The following is a 16926-nucleotide window of genomic DNA, read 5'->3' as shown; positions in this document are numbered from 1 at the left end:
CACATGGCCATGGGAAACTTTCAAGCTCCGCAAAGCAGTATTAATGTGGCCCTTGAAATACACATTTTTAATATTTGTACCAATTGCAGCATGAAAGGGTTCGTGCCTAAACTGTACAGTGGGTTAACATTCTGGCATCATTGTTTAAGCAAATTGTGTAATCCTGGGTAAATAATTGAATCTCTTCTAGCCAAAGCGTACTTGACTGAGCAGAGCCAACATTCATTTCCTTACCTTTTTGTTCCAGTCACCAGCAGGGAGACATACCAGAGAAGCCAATGATATACTTTTAAATAACATATATACAAGAAATGGAAACGAGATACTAAATGTCAGAAAAATGCAATTATAATCAAATATTTTTGTTGTAACACGTGTTCTTTCCATGTTTATTTAGGCTATTGTTATGTTTCTTACTTTTGAGACCTAGCCACAGAATTTTAAGTGTGCGCTTGTTTTCTCTGCTTATTTGGAAAGAAGTCAGCTTGTTTTGGAAGGGCATTCAGCTTATTTTTTCTTTCTGACCTGGCAACACTGGTAAAGGCATCTGCTGTCTCTCCTCTCCTAGGCCTTCAGAATGGAACAAGACCTATCACTTAAATCATCTCATGGGGAGACCTCCCCCTGCCTGTCTGCGTCCAAGCGCAAGTCCAAAAAGCCTATGAAAGTTCTGTACCCCCAACAACAGCCTCCACCACAATCCCCATTGCACAGTCCTCCACTAGACCCCCAGATTCCCCGACAGAAGAAGACCCGCCCAGCAAAACGTTTGAAGAAAGCTCAGAGAATGAGGCGATATCGGCCAGGTGCTCTGGCACTAAAGGAGATCCGCAAGTATCAGAAGAGCACGGGCCTGCTTATAAAAAAGCTTCCATTCGCGCGGCTAGTCCGTGACATCTGTTTACAGTACACTAGAGGGGTGGATCTGCGCTGGCAGGCACAAGCCCTTCTTGCAATTCAAGAAGCCACGGAAGCGTACGCAGTGCTTCTGCTCCAGGATTCCTACTACTGCGCCCTCCATGCCAAACGAGTCACGCTGCGTGTTGAAGACTTAAAACTTGCGCGCCGCTTGCGTGGGCTCGATGATGGACTTGCTTGACCTAGTAAGAAAGAGTGCAGCTTTCACCAGGATTAGCTTTTTTGTATTCAATAAAAAATTCTCTTCTGTATTCAATAAAAATTTGTCTTCCAGTCAATTTGTAAGTGTTTTTTTTAACTCCTATGTTTTCTGATTGTGCTTTTAACAAAGTTGAGAATTTTGCACTGCTTTTAATGTTCCATGCAGTTAATTTCCCCAAGCTGCTCCAATTATTAGCTGCTCCCATTATTCCTATGTCTGACCCCCAAGCACCAACTTGTTCCTACCTCCTGTGTTGAGCCCTAATCACACTTGCCCAATGCATCATCTCCCTCTAGTTATTAAGATTCCTCTGCATGCCTCATTACCTATTATGACAACACTTCTATTGTATAATTTTAGTGTCTGCTGTTTGCAGTGCCGCTCAGCTTTCCACTGTCTGAATTCTTATGTCTCCATTGTTCCTGTTCATCGATCTTTCCGCCTGCCTTTTTTGCCCCTGCAAGTTCGGCTATCCCTATGTTTCCACATTTTAACTCTCGCCAACCTCTGCAATGCTTTCTCCTTTCTCCCCTTCTAATAAGCATTTCTAGATTCCTGTTTTTTTTCTATTGAATGTTTGTATATTTTAAGTATGGTGGGTGCCGAATCTTCCAAGTTTCATACCGGTTGCAGTTCACACTCTATATTCAGGCATAATATTCTCATACGTGACATAACCACCTTACACAGGTCTTTCTTGTTTGGCGGCAGGCAGGATCAGCACCCTTAGATCATCTGACAGGGGTCAGGCATCAGCCACTTCAGGAACAGTTGGACTCCAGGGTACTTTGACCCCTGTGTTAAGCCTTTCAGGTAGCCATTCCTAACATAGAACGATATTAGTCTTTTTCACATTCCTCTCTTGTCTCCATTTTGTTCCAGGCCTCTGTATTGCCCCTCTACATCAGTTTATGAGCACCCTTCTTGGCCAGGCTTTGCACTGCCTCTAATCCCCCTTTCTCTGGATACTCTTTATTTTCTTCTTTCTTAAGTATGATCATCTACCTCACACCATCCAGTTGACTTGCCTCCTCATCTGTCTTGATATTCCTTCTTCTCTAATTCCTTTTTCTTTTAATGCTCTTCCTCCTCCCCTTTTTCTTTGCGCCTCTCCATCGTCTCTCCTTTTCTTTTCACCTTTCTCCCCTCCTCTTTTTCCACGTTTGCCAAGAATGTTATAACACACATACTATTATCTGGGCCAGGCTCCCCTTTATATCCCTCTTGGGACTCTTAATTGTGCCTTCGATTATGGAACTTGAGACAGCTATGGAGCTACCAGGAGCAGGCCCTCTGATTGGAGGGCATCTCTTTGATCTAAAGTTTCCTTATGTGAATTCACTTAAGTTGAGGTGGACCGTGCACTAAAGGGCGGTTTGCCATCTTGGAGTCAAATGGTCCTAAATGCATGGCTGTACAGATCGAGGATGGTGTTGCTAGTTTATGCTGGTGCTGTGTTTCTCTACATCCGATTTCTTGCTTCACTGTGTTTGCATGAACAGCACAAGGTAAGGGTTGGGGCAGAGATCCAGCAATGTGGCACAGGTGTTGGTTACAAGCCCAAAGGCTCTCCAGGAACTATCTCCTAGACTCTTGAAAGTGACTTTGTCACATACCTCCTCCTTTCTACGGTACCTTCCTAGTTTCTTCTTCAGGAGTTTCTTCTTCAGGAGTTCACGCATATCAGCTTAGGAAATCAACATTTTCCTGTAAATGTCTATTTCAATATTTTATGGTAAATATGTAAGGTTGCAGGACCAGCAATCCCCTCATGATGCAAATGTCCTTTAACATTTTAAATCATCTGTGACCCATGTGATGGCCAGGCACGCTAGCTGCATAGTTTCCTTCCCCGGGGGAACGTTTTCGAATAGTAAGGATGTGGCACTCACTACCCCTTTGATCCTGTGAGAGTACTTGGCCCAATCCTTCTTGTGAGGCATCCATCTGGAGGATAAAAGGTAAAGAGAAGTCGGGGAAAGTTTTGGATGGCACAGTGGCCACTCCAACTTCTCAAGGGTCTTGTGGTTCTGGGTTGTCTATCATAATTGGTTTGCACACTTTGTCCCACGATTGTCTAGAACCTGGGAATGAAACTCCAACAGCCTCTGACTAATCGTAAAAATGTTCAGAATTCCTTGTTGGTGGTTGGCAGTGGTAGCTTTTGCATTGCTTTCCCGTACCCTTTATTGGGCTGAACAAGGACATTTCTCACATGGAATCCAAGATATTTGACAGTTGTTGGACCAGCCTTCCTCAGCACGTCATTAGATATAAGTATCTCATATTTTCGCTCCAGGTTTGAGTGAAATTGACTATGTTGCCTGTGTAGGCTCCTTTGTATGCCTGGGATCTGTGATGAAGTTCCCTGCCTGGATCTTGGGTGAGGGTTTGGGTGATTTAGGGCCACATTAGGACCCGTGCGGACCCGTAATCAACGGTGCTGGAAAGGGACGGGCACCGTTCATTACGGGCCGCAATATTATGAGGTGTGCAGCGGGACCCGCTAAGGAACGCCTGGTCAGACCAGACGTCCTTAGCGTGACCCGCTAGCAGACCAGGATGCTTACAACGGGCCCGTCATTTAACGGGCCCGTTAGCATCCTCCCCATTCCCATTGAGCCCTATGGGGCTCAATGGGAATGGGGATTAATTTTTACCGGCGCCCAGAAAAAGGCAATTACTGGGTCCGCCAAGGTCAGCATGACCCGGTTATTGCCCTTTTCTGGGCCCAGTAAAAATGAATTACCGGCGTCAGCCATGCCCTTAATAAGGGCACGGCTACCGCCAGGGTCTATGTAGCACTACTCGTTACATAGTGCAGTGTTCACGGGTGGTATGGGAGGTTGCCCTAGTCCACCCCACCCTCCCTTCACCACATGGTAGGGAATGATCAGTTGCCATTCCTAAGGGACAGTCCTTTTAAGAGACTTGTATTGTAAGTTCCTCAACACTAGCAGACAGCACAAAACTAGCTACACCAGCGCAGCACATATTTGACCTAGAAAAGCCCCTAGTTAATGTGGACACACATCTTATTAGTCCTTGGGAGCCCCACTCACGAAGAGACCTGAGAATAACGTGAGAGTGGAGGAAGCCTGTGAAGCGCACAGCTCTGCTGTATTAATAGAAATTCTAAGATGGTGCCGGCCCCATATATTGACTAAATGTGGGCAGGGTAGATTGGAGACCATCTTAGTATTAACAGAAACCCCTTAAGTTCTTTAAACTCAGAACCCACAATCCCGAGAGAGGGCAGCCTGTGAGGCAGGGACAGGCCCCTACATAAAGGATGGGGATTAGCAGAAGGGGGCAGTAGTTAAGAGGGAGGATCTAAAAGGAAGAGTCTGGTGTGGAGAAAATTAGAGGATATAGGTGAATTTGGGTGGGAGGAGGTGAAGAAGACAAAAGAGGGAGAGGTGATGTGACATCAGGACGGACAGATAGTGAGACATCAGGAGCGAGGGGTGGTGTGACATCAGGAGAAGGTATTGAAGATTATGACAGGAAAGATGATGAGGTATAGGGATGGTGAGGTGATGAGATATTATGGGTAGGAGGGGTTAACGAAGGAGTGAAAAGTGGTGAGACATCAAAAGGTAGAAGGAAAGCCATTGGAGGTAGAGATGGTAAGACATCAGGAGGCAGCGATACATCTGGAAGGCAAGGCAGTGAACAAGGAGTGAAAAGTGACCCTACATTGACCTGGCTGATCAGAGTGGAGGAGGGGTGTGGAGAACAAACACTTGGCTCTGTGTTGCTCAGATGGCAAGCTATACAGGCAAGAGGTCAGGGTGTAAGGATAGGTAAATATGTAGACAGAAGGCTCGTAGGAATGTGATCAGAATGGTGCAGTGAGGAGGTAGAGTGAGATGGGGTCCTGGGAAGTTCCCTGGTCAGAGAACAAGACCAGTATTGCATTAATTATGCCTAATGATCATCTCTGTTGGCCCAGCCTTTGGCGGAATCTTTGGGACTGGGCTTGATCGCAAACATCCTAGCCTCCTTCCCAGGGCTCCAGATAAGGTGCGTAGGCCTTTTTACGCATGCAAATCTTGTTAATAGGACAGCTTTATTATTTTCCTGTGTACATTTACACACAAGTTTAGAGCCGAGGGCAGTGGTCAGGTTACTTGACAGAAACCAGAACCCTTCTTTTGATTTTTATCTACATGGATGTAAGTCCAAGCCATAGATGAACACCTCTGAAACAGAATGTATTTCTCTTAAGCCTTTCAAAAAACGAAACTGCACACTGTGATAAAAGGAATGGTTTCTTTCCATTCAGCTTCTGCTTTGTTGATGCTCATGGAGCAAACAGAATCGCTGTGCATATTTATTTTCCTAGAATTTTAGGGTTGTAAAATGAATACGATGGAAAATTACGTTGCAATTGAGAATTAATATTTTGTAGCAAGTTATAGAGTACCTGTGCCGTGTGCATCATCATGCAGAGGCAGATCATTTTTACACTTATAATTTAATTTACACTTTAATTATAAAAACTATGTAAAATGATGACTATCCACGGTCTAGTTTACATTCATTCAACCTTGCAATCAATGGGGTACATTACAATAAATGGTCAGTGGCAGCAGAGTCTTTATTCAAGGGTGAGTGATTGTCATTACACCAATCACAGGTGTTCTAGCCTCTCAAATCTTCAAGACAATTAAAACATCCAAAACATGACTATCCAGGAACTGCAGGCGCTGTTCAAAATGAAAGTTACATTTGTAATTGAAATAGAAACTCAGCAAAACCGGTCCCTGTGATAATCCAGATAGGTATTTAACTTTATGTAGCGCTTCATAAGTGGTTCGTCCAACATCTAGGCACTGTGATTATTATACCTCAGTCGATGCTTAGTTGACCGATCTCTGAAGGATTTTAGCCAATAAGATAGCTCGGCCGGTTGAGCACTCGCTGTGATCTGTAGGTTGCACGTTCGAATCCCGGCAAGGCCAACTCAGCCTTTCATCCTTTCAAGGTTGATAAAGGAGTACAGATTTCGGTTTTATGATAAATTGTGTTAAATATGTTCTATGTACAGCGCTTTGCCAAAAGCGCTATATAAATAACCATTTCACCATGAGATTAGATACACAATTTAACATGGAGTCCTATCTTCTTTGCACTGTTGTATCATAACATTGGCATACCATTAGGTAGTAACAGCTCCAGGAAACAAGGACTTTCATTAAACACCAAAAGACAATTCTGCTATCAAACCTCAAAACAATACAATTCATGCTTGCTTTACTATGTAATTGGCTAGGTTTTTGTGTTTTCAACATTTAAATATATACAGGAGAGATCAAATGGCCAGACCTTAGAGAAATAATGAAAGGTGTATCCTGTCACAATGCAGAAAGCTGCTGCATAGTAATGATTTCCATACAGTTTTTGCACATGTTGGCTGGATGCCACATACATTTTAACTTGCAAAGGAGAAAAGTCATTTTTACTCACTTAAAATCACATTTACTCTCAAAGTTTAGAAACAGAGTAAAATACTCCCACCTCAAAATCCTATCTGGAACACTGCTCCTTCCAGTTCCTACACCTCGTGTGTGAGGGCAGCTAGACCCAGCAACCCAGGCGGACAGGTCTCTCAAGCTAATAAGAGAACCGGGAAGGAAGCGAGTAACCCATACTGTTACCAAAGAAAAAAATGGCAGGATCTAGATACCACTGACTGAGTGACTGAAGCACTTACGGATTGCCAGGAGGAAACTTGATTTTAAGACTGTTGACATCGTTTAATTGGAAATCCAGAGAATAAAACATGTTATTTTGTTGCCTATTCTGATTGTTCAAAGGAGGGTGAGGAAAGGTTAAGCCTTGTGACATTATCATTGCCCATCCCAAAGCCAGGAGTGGTTCCTGGGAAACCAGTGTGACTGCTTCAGAGACTTTATGTTGGATACAGAGACTTCTTCTCAGGGTCCAGAGACAGCACCCCTGAACGGACGACCCTGAATTCACCAGACAGACCCTTTGACAGTGCCCTAAGTTATCCTCTGAGGAAAAAGGAAGGGAAAAGGGTGAGAAATTGAAGAGGTGGGGTTGCGGGTACGAAATTTCAGAATATTTGATAAGCATCCCAAATAAAAATAGCCCATAAACATCCTAAGTAGTCTATGTATTTCAATCCTTCTCAGTTTTAAGACTGGTCATAACACTAGGTCCATTAGTATCTGGAAGGTGTCTGACACGCAATGTAGACCAAGGGGGCAAGGGAGCATTTGAAGAGTCCCTGTGGCATTGGAACATGTTGTCTTTTCCAGATCTCTTGCAGCCAGAGGAATTCGCCAATACTCCTTAGTGAAGTTGAAGAGTTACTGTACTTTCATTTTTTTGCAGTTTTGTAAAGCGCACATTTACAACAAATTGTTAAACCGTGCACAAAGGAAGGGTATACAGAACACATGGAAGAGGCAGGGGGACTGATAGGTACCAGTGTGGGGGAAAAGTGGGTGCATTAAACAATCGTATCTTATGTATCCATGTTTATCACACAATCGAACGCATCAGATGAGGGAGATCAAAGGGATACAACTGCTGAGAACTATGTATATATTAGTGCTGTCAGAGATATCCAGATGTTCACATCTGTCTGTTTGAAGTCCATGAAATTATGCTATCTAAACTTGTAGATAAGGGAGGGTAAGTGGCAGAGTTAACGATTCTCTCAACCTTCTCAATCAGTGGAATCAAGTTGGTTTTGAAGCAGAAGAGTTCATTGACTTTAGAAGTCAGTATAAACCACAGTTTTCTCTACAACTTCATGATTTGCCAACTTGCACAATTTTAGAGGCCCAGTGGTTACTGCATAGTTTGATCACTTATAACTCTTAGCATTTCGTTGATTTCCTATTCAACAATTTGTCGTAGAAATGTAGGTAAGCTATAAGCACAGAGCTGCAAGGAACTCACCGGTGGGGAGTGGATGTGGTGAAAGAAGTCTTCCATTTGACCAAGTTTTTCTAAAAACACATCTTGGAAGTGTTGCAGCAAATCTTGAATATCTTGGGACTGATAAGCTGGTGATAGTTTAGCTTTAGGCAATTCATGTGGGAGCATCGGGAAAGCTTCCTTCTTTTTGTTTGCTGTACCCCATAATGTAAGTTACTGATAATCTCCATCATGAGATTTGGGCCATGCCACTTGACTAGTGTTTTCCAAGGAAGGGAGTAGGACAAGTACCTTGGGGCTCATTACAACTGTGCCGGTCCGGAAATTAATGTGTCAATAATTTCCGTTTACCAGCACTTTTCTGGGCCGGCAGAGTACAAGTTTGCCAGTGGGGTAGTCTGATTTACCGCCAGCCAAAATCTGGCAAATAAACAGGAAGTATTACTGGCTCCCCCCACCCCATGGAATGGGGATATACCTACCATTGCTGACACCTGTAAAACTGCAGTAATGGTAACGGTAGGTCCGTTTGCTGGTGTCCTACCAGAATTACCGGCGGGATACCAAAAACTTATAATGAGACCCTTTGTCTTCTAGTTAGAATTTTTAGAGCCGAGCTTGTTGACAAATGCTTTATTATTATTTTTTTTTATTGTGCATATTAGTCAACATTTTCGACTTTTTACACAAACAGAAGAATCACCGTACAAAATATTTCAATAAAAACATCTAAAACACAAACCACAAAACGAGGAATAGAAAAAAAGAATAGAAAAAGACAATCAACAGAAGGTAAGAAGAAAAAGAAGAGACAACGAAAATAATTCATCAACCAGATCATCAAAATTTTAACCACATACTCAAATTTTACCACAATCAGTTACCCAATAACTTTAGTTCTGTTAGCACCGCTACCACTTCTGCTGTAAGGAAGGAATCCTGCCCCTGACACAGCCTTTGCCAGAACAGTTTTGAGTTTAGCATTCGGGGGTCATGAACAAATCTCTTGAACCTTTTCTGTCTAATCACCCAAGTCCCTGTGCAATTTGATAACAAATTAGCCGCAGTTTGTTGACCCCCTCTTCACATAGATCACATATATTAGTTGGAAAAGCAATAGGGTCTCTGATATGCAGAAGTTCCCTGGTTCGAACCAAGTTCAACCGAAATCCCAAGAACTCTGATCTAATCTTTGGGTTAAAACCATTTTGCAGATAAGCTGGTATATTTGCTCTAGGTTTATCCAGCTCCGAACAGGAAGAGGATAAGTTTGACTCTCTAATCATAGATAACGTCCTGATCCAATCCATTCTTTTTATTAGATCTTTAGCCGGATTTTGGATCAGAGTCTCCAAAGAGCAATCAGTTTGCTCCAAGATTTTCCTTCATTTATCAGAGAGAGTCATCAAAAACAGATTGTTATTCAATTTCGTTTGCACAGATACCTCTTCATAGAGTGACTTTTTAGGAGGCTCCAAAATAAGCCTAAATTGACAAAAGCCATTTCCACTGAACTGTTGCCACTAGCGAACCTAGGCCTAGCCCGTAACGAACACTTACAATGGGAATTGAGGAGGGGAGGACCAATACATCCTTCCACAGTTTGCCTTCCACTCTATCCCAGTTAACATTGAAAGACTGTAAATGAGATTCTAGGCCATACGTAACACGGCGCACCACCTTTCCCACATAGTACTTTATTAACGGCAGCATTGAAAACCGGCAGTGTTTAGAACAAATTCTCTTCATCTGCGCACCCAGTTTTCTGAGCCTTGCCTCAACCATGTCTAAGAAGTGCGTTGGGGTAGAAAAGGCTTCAGTCTGAGAGCCCAAATACATTACTTCCTTTACAACTGGGATTGTCATGTTATTCAATGTCCATACATAAGGTTTAGTTCGTTTTAGCGGATGTTTAAAACTCACAATAAACTATTTGTTTGGATTAATTGACAGATCATTCAAGACTGCATAGTCTGCAAGTGCACTTAGTAATCTCTGCAAGCAGACCTGAGAGTGGTCCATAACCACAATATCATTGGCATAGGCCAGCCACTTAACTTTTCTGCCTCCTAGTTTTGGGGCTATCAAGCCCTTTCCTACCAACAACTCACTCAAATCTGCCATAAACAGAATAAAGAGGAAAGGAGCCAGTAAACACCCTTGACAGACTCCCTTCTCTGAGGCAATTGGTCTAGAAAGTAACCCCGATTTTCCCAGCCTTACTCTGGGAGACCCCACTGCTTTAATTTACTCCACAGTTTATTTCTGTTTATGGTATTAAACGCACGTGATAGATCTACCCACGCGCAAAAGAGGGGGGATCCATCTTTTACGTGGGTCGTAGCAGTCATACATCCCAAAGTCAAGAGATTTAAGATCGTAGAGATTCCTTTTCTAAAGCCTGTCTCTTCCTTTGGCAGAATGTCCCTTTGAGTGGCCCAGGCCTCCAATTTCCCCAATAACAGACCACAAAAAATCTTTCCATCAGCGTCTAGCAATGAGATGGGACGGGACGGTAGCTGCCCGCCAAGAGGTGGTCCCCCTTTTTATATAAGGGAATAATAATTGTGTTCTAGGAATCTGGAAACTTTTGTTATGCTAATATATTTTCAAACAGGCTTTTTAAGACGACTGCCCATATCGTAGGATTCCCTTTTAAGATGGAATTTGAAAGGCCATTTGGCCGAGGGTCTCTGTAACTAGAGGATTTCTTTATTAGATGTACTATGTCGCACACTGAAATCTCCATCCGTCAATTAGTAGTAGTTGCACCGTACTGGTCTATAGAGCTAGCTTGGGCATAGAGCCTCGTGAAATATTCCACCCAAACCTTTTCATCTATACACAATATTTGTGCAGAGTCAGACTTGGTATGAACCGAGTTGGCAATGTTCCTAAAATTCCTCAAATTACTCATTAGTACAGCTTTTAGCATTTCCTCCCCATCTCTAAGAAGGAGCAGAAACCTGTGAGATCTTGCCCAGTTTTTATAATCATTTGTGATTTTCTTCAGAGCCACACTACAGCTTTTGGTGTCCTTTATCTGTTTCTTAATTCTATATTTCTCTGCTCTCACCCGTTTTTTCTTCTCAAAGATTTTGTTGTTGAAGTGCTTATGATTTTTGGGAGGGACAGCTTTACCTATTATTGGTTTGTTCAATCCCCAGAGAAAGTTGATATAGGTAGCTGGTTGACAATATTCCTTCAACTTTTCCCTACTGAGATCATCCACTGCCCCTTCTAGCTTTTGACTCAGAATAAGACACACCTGGTTAAACTTAATCACTCTGTTGCATGCCGAATTAGCCTCTAACTGTTCATTATATACAGGATAGTTTTTGGCATTTCCTACATTAAACACAAAGTCCAACATTACATGATCACTGTCCTTATTTTGTATCACATTCAATTTTAAGCATTTGTCGAACAAATTCCTTGACACAAAGACGTAGTCAATTGTTGAGAAGGCCATCCCTCTCCTCCACGTGGGAACACCCAAGGACATCCACTTCACATTATCGTTCAGCATTAACATGTCCCAATCCTTCATAAAAGAAACCCAACAATAACCATGTATTATGGTGTGTGGAGCAGTGTGTCCGGTGTGTGTCGTGGGGACGGACTGCTACTGCCTTTCTGCTCTGTGGACTGTATCCAGTTTGTTCACTTTCTACTCCCATTGAAAGACTTTCTACTTAATCACCGCGGAGCGCGGCGCGGTGTGTGGAGCAGTGTGTCCGGTGCCGGGAGACAGCAGCGGTAAGCCATCCCCCTTATCTAAGAAAAGTTGCCCCCTCCCCTCATGCACAATCCTCATCAGTTACTCAGTTACTTATCTGTCACCAGTCTCCCGCTACCCACCTACGCTGAACTTAAAGGGAACTCAAAGGGACTTATGGCTCCTCTTTTTCCACCCGAAGACGACATAAGCCGTCGCCTGTGCAGCAGCAAACCCGCACAAGAAAAACCAGACCAACAGGCCCCTCAGCCCTATCCGAACCAACACCTCGGGAAACCTGGTAGAGGTAGTCCGCTCAAACCAGCGGAGAAACTGATGGCAGAGAATGCAGACTCAGTCAGCCCTCGAACTCAAAGTTCAACTCCCCCACGAGGCAACCCCTCCCCGACAAAAAATCTGCGTGGGCGGGTCCACAGCGGAACCCTGAGCCCACCGACACCAGAAGGGTCGCCAGTCAGAAGCGGAGAAGAAAAGAAAAAATCACCAGCCACGAAGATCATTCCCTTGCCTGAAAACTCCTCGACGCCCAAAGTGTCTGGCCGTTCCACCGTTATGACGAGTGACCCCTAGCCGGAGACTGTCGGAGGACGGTCGCGGCGGGAGCCTCAACGGCCGGAACCAGCGTTCTCGAAGCGTGCCACAGACGACACTGCACAAAACCGACTACTAGCCCCAGGAGTGCATTTTCACACCTTAATCCGGAAGCCCAACACAGACGAGATGGACAAGCAGCTACCGGTGCCGGCCTTTCAAGCCACAACAACCACGGCACAATTGCACCAACCACAGCAAACTTCATCCTTGCGAAGGAACCCCACAAAGCAGTCTAAGCAGACAAATCACAGACCGGGCCCTTCCGAAAACAGCGCAAACGCCTCTTGGAACACAGAAGAAGAAGAGGACCTGTCGTCTGTTAATGACCGTCACGATGAGGACTCGGTGTTCGTAGTGTCGCAGGAGGAGTCCTCCCGCCATGATACATCAACAACAAACAACTTGTACCCGCCTCAACCTTCTTCGCTCACGGGGGCGGAAGCAGAAGGGTTGGTCACGCTGCATGTATCTTCAACGCAAAGATCCTCTAACAACGTAGTGGAGGCCACTGCCCCACAGACTGAATCAAGACAGCCAAGTCTCTCGAGAAACAGCTCCGTGGCAGACCATCCAGCCATGGTCCTCGTGACAGTACCTGCCAAGGAAATCATAAAATCGAAAATTAGGCAAGAGAAAACACTGATAAAGAAACCACGGAAAGCCCAGGGCAAAGCACTAGAAGGTGCGAAATGCTTAGCCACCCCAATAATATCTGCATCACTGAAGGAATACTTCATAAAGCAGCACAAAAGAAAACACGACGCAGACCCGGAACTCTCGGACGCAGAAATCCTCGAGGCGACACGCGAATCCTCACCAAGATTGAAAACAAGAAAAACCGATAAAATCCCGCAAAGCCCTGCAGACAGTAACACAACAGATGCAGAGCCTGACAGAGCCACCGCTGGGAGGACTGAACCAGAGAGTTTGGTTCTCCTACTAAACACCAAACGTAATGAAAAAGAAAGCCACCACGCTGAAATTGACAAGATACGCGAGACAAATGAATCCACGCCAGAGTCACCGTGTGAAGGAGTGACTATACACCCGCCAGGACTACCGGAAACACACCGAGAAAGACGAGACCAGAACATAACTTTCCCAAATGATCAGTACGAGTGGATGCGCCGTTACATTCAAGGCAACCCTAGTATGCTGTCTGGAGATATCCCTCCAGCCAGCAACGAAAAGGGGACTCCAGCTAAGACAAGGCTATCCGAAAAGACTGCACAGTTTCCAAATGAAAAAGACCTTGGAACACCCTTAAGATCCAGGCGGCTCAGTGAAATCCCGAGCACAGCAGATAAGGACACCCCGTCCAAAAAAAAGCGGACTTACTATCGATAATGTCAGCCTTGACAATAGCCCTAAACCCATTCGGCAAGCTCTACGGGTCCATCCACGAAGCCCTAAAAGACAACACGTCGATGATAAACTCGATGAGAGAAAAACTGACTTTCATAGAAGGCTACCTAACCGCTGTCGAGTTAAACCCAAACAGGATAGCCACGAACCTGGAGGCGAAAATTGATAAACTGATAGCTGACCCGTCAGGTACCAAAGCAAAATTAAATCATAACGCAACCGCAGTCTCAACAAAATCAACCCAGACATCAGACAATGGAAAACGCACTGAACCCGCCTCAATCTTCATAAAACCACCAAAAAAACTATCAGTACAGGCACAAACTCAGGACATACCAGGCCGGCTTACTGAAAATCCCAAACAGACTAAAGGAAAAAAAACACCAAAACCCGGCCCACAAGATAAGCATGTAGACGTCGACCAAGGGGATGTTCAGAGCCAAACAGTGGACTCGTAGCCAAAACCATCGACAAACACCAACCTGCAACTGGCAGAAACCCAAACCATAGAGAGGCCGGTTTTAGTACTAGAAACGAGTAGCGAACAAGAATTCGACCAGGACCTGCTAAACATCTCCCAACACCTAGATGCAAACTCCACCTTACCGTCAACCTCGAAAAACTCAGGAGCCACATCCAGACCACGTCAAAGAATTGCACGTGACCACGAGCTGCCAGTCCCGAGGAAGGAAACTAACCAAAAGGATGGCGACTCACAGACACGTTCCCACAGATCACGTTATAACTCACTGAGTGCTGGCCTGGAAGCACTAAAAGTCCTCAAGGCTCAAGAAAAACCAGAAATCCGCAAACCTGAAAGGTATACAAACTCAAGACTTGAACCTGCACATCAGAAAGGTAGACCCCGAGTGCAATCCCATAAGAGGACGGAAAGACAAAACGAGACAAAAACCAAGCTAAACATCAAATTGCACGATACAGCACTTTACAAAGTGGAACAGACCTCAGCTAAGGATAGCTACCTAGTACTAAACCGCAGGACAGTACTTAATCTTCTGGGCAAGTCCAACAAATTACGCCATCTAACATCAAACGACCTGGCACTTGTGGAACCTTACCATCGTGAACACCGAGCCAAAGCCTATTTAGACATTAGAAAAAAGGCGTTAATTGACCTCTCCCCGGATCTTACAAAGGAGCTACATCGCTTGGGACTAAAAATACAAAAACTCCATAATCCTACATCGCCGCCCAGGACCGTCGAAAGTGAGAAGAGAGGCTCTGCTCGCCGTCGTGGTCCAAACTCCACTCTAGAAGAGACTCCCCCGGAACAAAATTGGATCACCCAAAAAAAGAGACGAGACGACTCACGGGTGAACCATTATGATGATCAAAAAGAATACGGGACTCGAAGAAACCGACTGCCCTCATCAGAAGTCTCACAAAGGGCGAGAGCAACCAGTTCAGAAAGACATCACCCAGAACTGGAGGAACATATCCCAAAGATGGGACAGAAAGAGACACACCACCCGAAACCGTGGAAGTGGGTCAGGGACATCATCTCACGTTCCCAAAAAGAATAGCAATGACCCCGGTGTTCCAACGCCTCTATAGTCAACACGGGGACTCCATCACTGCAGCAGAAGGAAAGCCCCCTAAAAATGGCATCATGGAACACCAGAGGACATCTACATCTAACGAGACAGAGTGAGGTAAATCTAGGCGCCTTCGACCTCATATGCCTGCAAGAAACTTGGCTTGTAGGAAAGCCATCACTCAACGGTTTTGAAATCGAAGTCTCTCCAGCAACAAAGTCTACCCTGGGACGACCATCCGCGGGCCTGCTGACTGCCATCCGCGTGGGCTCAGGAATTGTCCTAAAAAAGAACATAGCAGCAGGTTATGGCCTGTTATCGACACTCACGTCATGGCATCACTATAGCCCTGACTCAAAAGCTGTGGCAAATTCGGAACTGGCAATAATCAATTTATATTGGAACCCGGAAAGAACTACAACCAAAGGGTTCTGCAACACCATAGCCAATACCATTGACGTAATTACAACTGACTTAAACGTCCCTAACATGATAATATGCGGTGACCTAAATGCAAAATGTGGGGCACTCATGCAAGGTGACCAAGACCCGATACCAACACCGATGGATGAGAGAGGGAGAGCTTGGGTTGAGCTAATGAAATCGCGAAAGCTTTACAACGTAGCAGACCTTGGGGAGCCCAGAAGACAAATCCCAACCTGGGAAAGGTCGGGTACTGGTGCGACCCTAGGCTATATTTACATCACAGAAGGCCTGATCCCATTCCTTGACAACTTCGCAGTACATGGAACGAACAAAAGCGACCACAACCTGCTCCAGATGTCATGGGGAGGCCTAACAAAAGAAAGATCGCTCTACCTACCCCATTACGGGGTGCTCACCGAATATCATTTCCTCCGAGACAGAGGGCTTGACCTTGTCAGGGGAGGGTATTTTTGAGTCCATTAGACTATCTCATGGCTCTCTTTTGTATTCTTTCCCCTCTCTCTTCCTGTCTGTCTCTTTTCCCTCCAATGCAGGATTCGGTCCGCTCAAGATCATCAGGTGATGGGATTCTTTCCCACCCAGTTTGGATCTTTACTGCACCCCGATAACATCCTAAGGTTGCATTATCAAGAGAATTTATTTCTACTTTGATTGCTACCCTCGGATATATTCAAGAGGAGTTTCTTCTCCCTTTGAAGGTATGGAACTGCAATGTGTTTATGTATTGAACTGCTAGGATGCCTCTCACTCTGCACTCTAGTTCTGTTGCCACCGGGATGGTAGTGGATGCCCAGATTGACTTTGGCTTCCCTCTCCCTTCGCTGCCTGGTTGGATCAACTTTATTGTGTATTCACGGCACAGATGCAGGGACAATATGTCCTTTGACATCTTCCTATAAATCATTTTGGGACTTCCCATCTCTGACTTGAGAGTAGATTGTGGGGTTATCCCTTGATTATAACTAAGGGGACTATGATTTTAAATTGCTTGTAGGGAGTTATGTGTGGGGTTGCTAGATCGGGTCAAGGGATGTTTTTAATTATGCAGTTTTTATGAATGCATTTTATTTCATGTATTGTCTTATACTTTTCTTTTTTTCTTTTTTTTTATATTCTTCTCCGATGTATTCTTAGTTTTTGAGCATCACTAAGATGGAATACATTGATCATCCTTGTGAACTAAGAAA

The 16926-nt window shown here is 44.5% G+C and overlaps 1 pseudogene; it reads left to right on the top strand.

The window, feature by feature from the left end:
- Positions 1-577: 577 nt before the first annotated feature.
- LOC138567901 (histone H3-like centromeric protein A pseudogene) lies at positions 578-1099 on the top strand (annotated as a pseudogene).
- Positions 1100-16926: the final 15827 nt, after the last annotated feature.

Source organism: Ambystoma mexicanum, chromosome 2p (genome assembly GCF_040938575.1).
Source record: "Ambystoma mexicanum isolate Mex_15411 chromosome 2p, UKY_AmexF1_1, whole genome shotgun sequence".
NCBI classification, from domain to species: Eukaryota; Metazoa; Chordata; class Amphibia; order Caudata; family Ambystomatidae; genus Ambystoma; species Ambystoma mexicanum.
The sequence above is the reverse complement of the archived record's forward strand: the minus strand, read 5'-3'. Positions and strand labels throughout refer to the sequence as shown.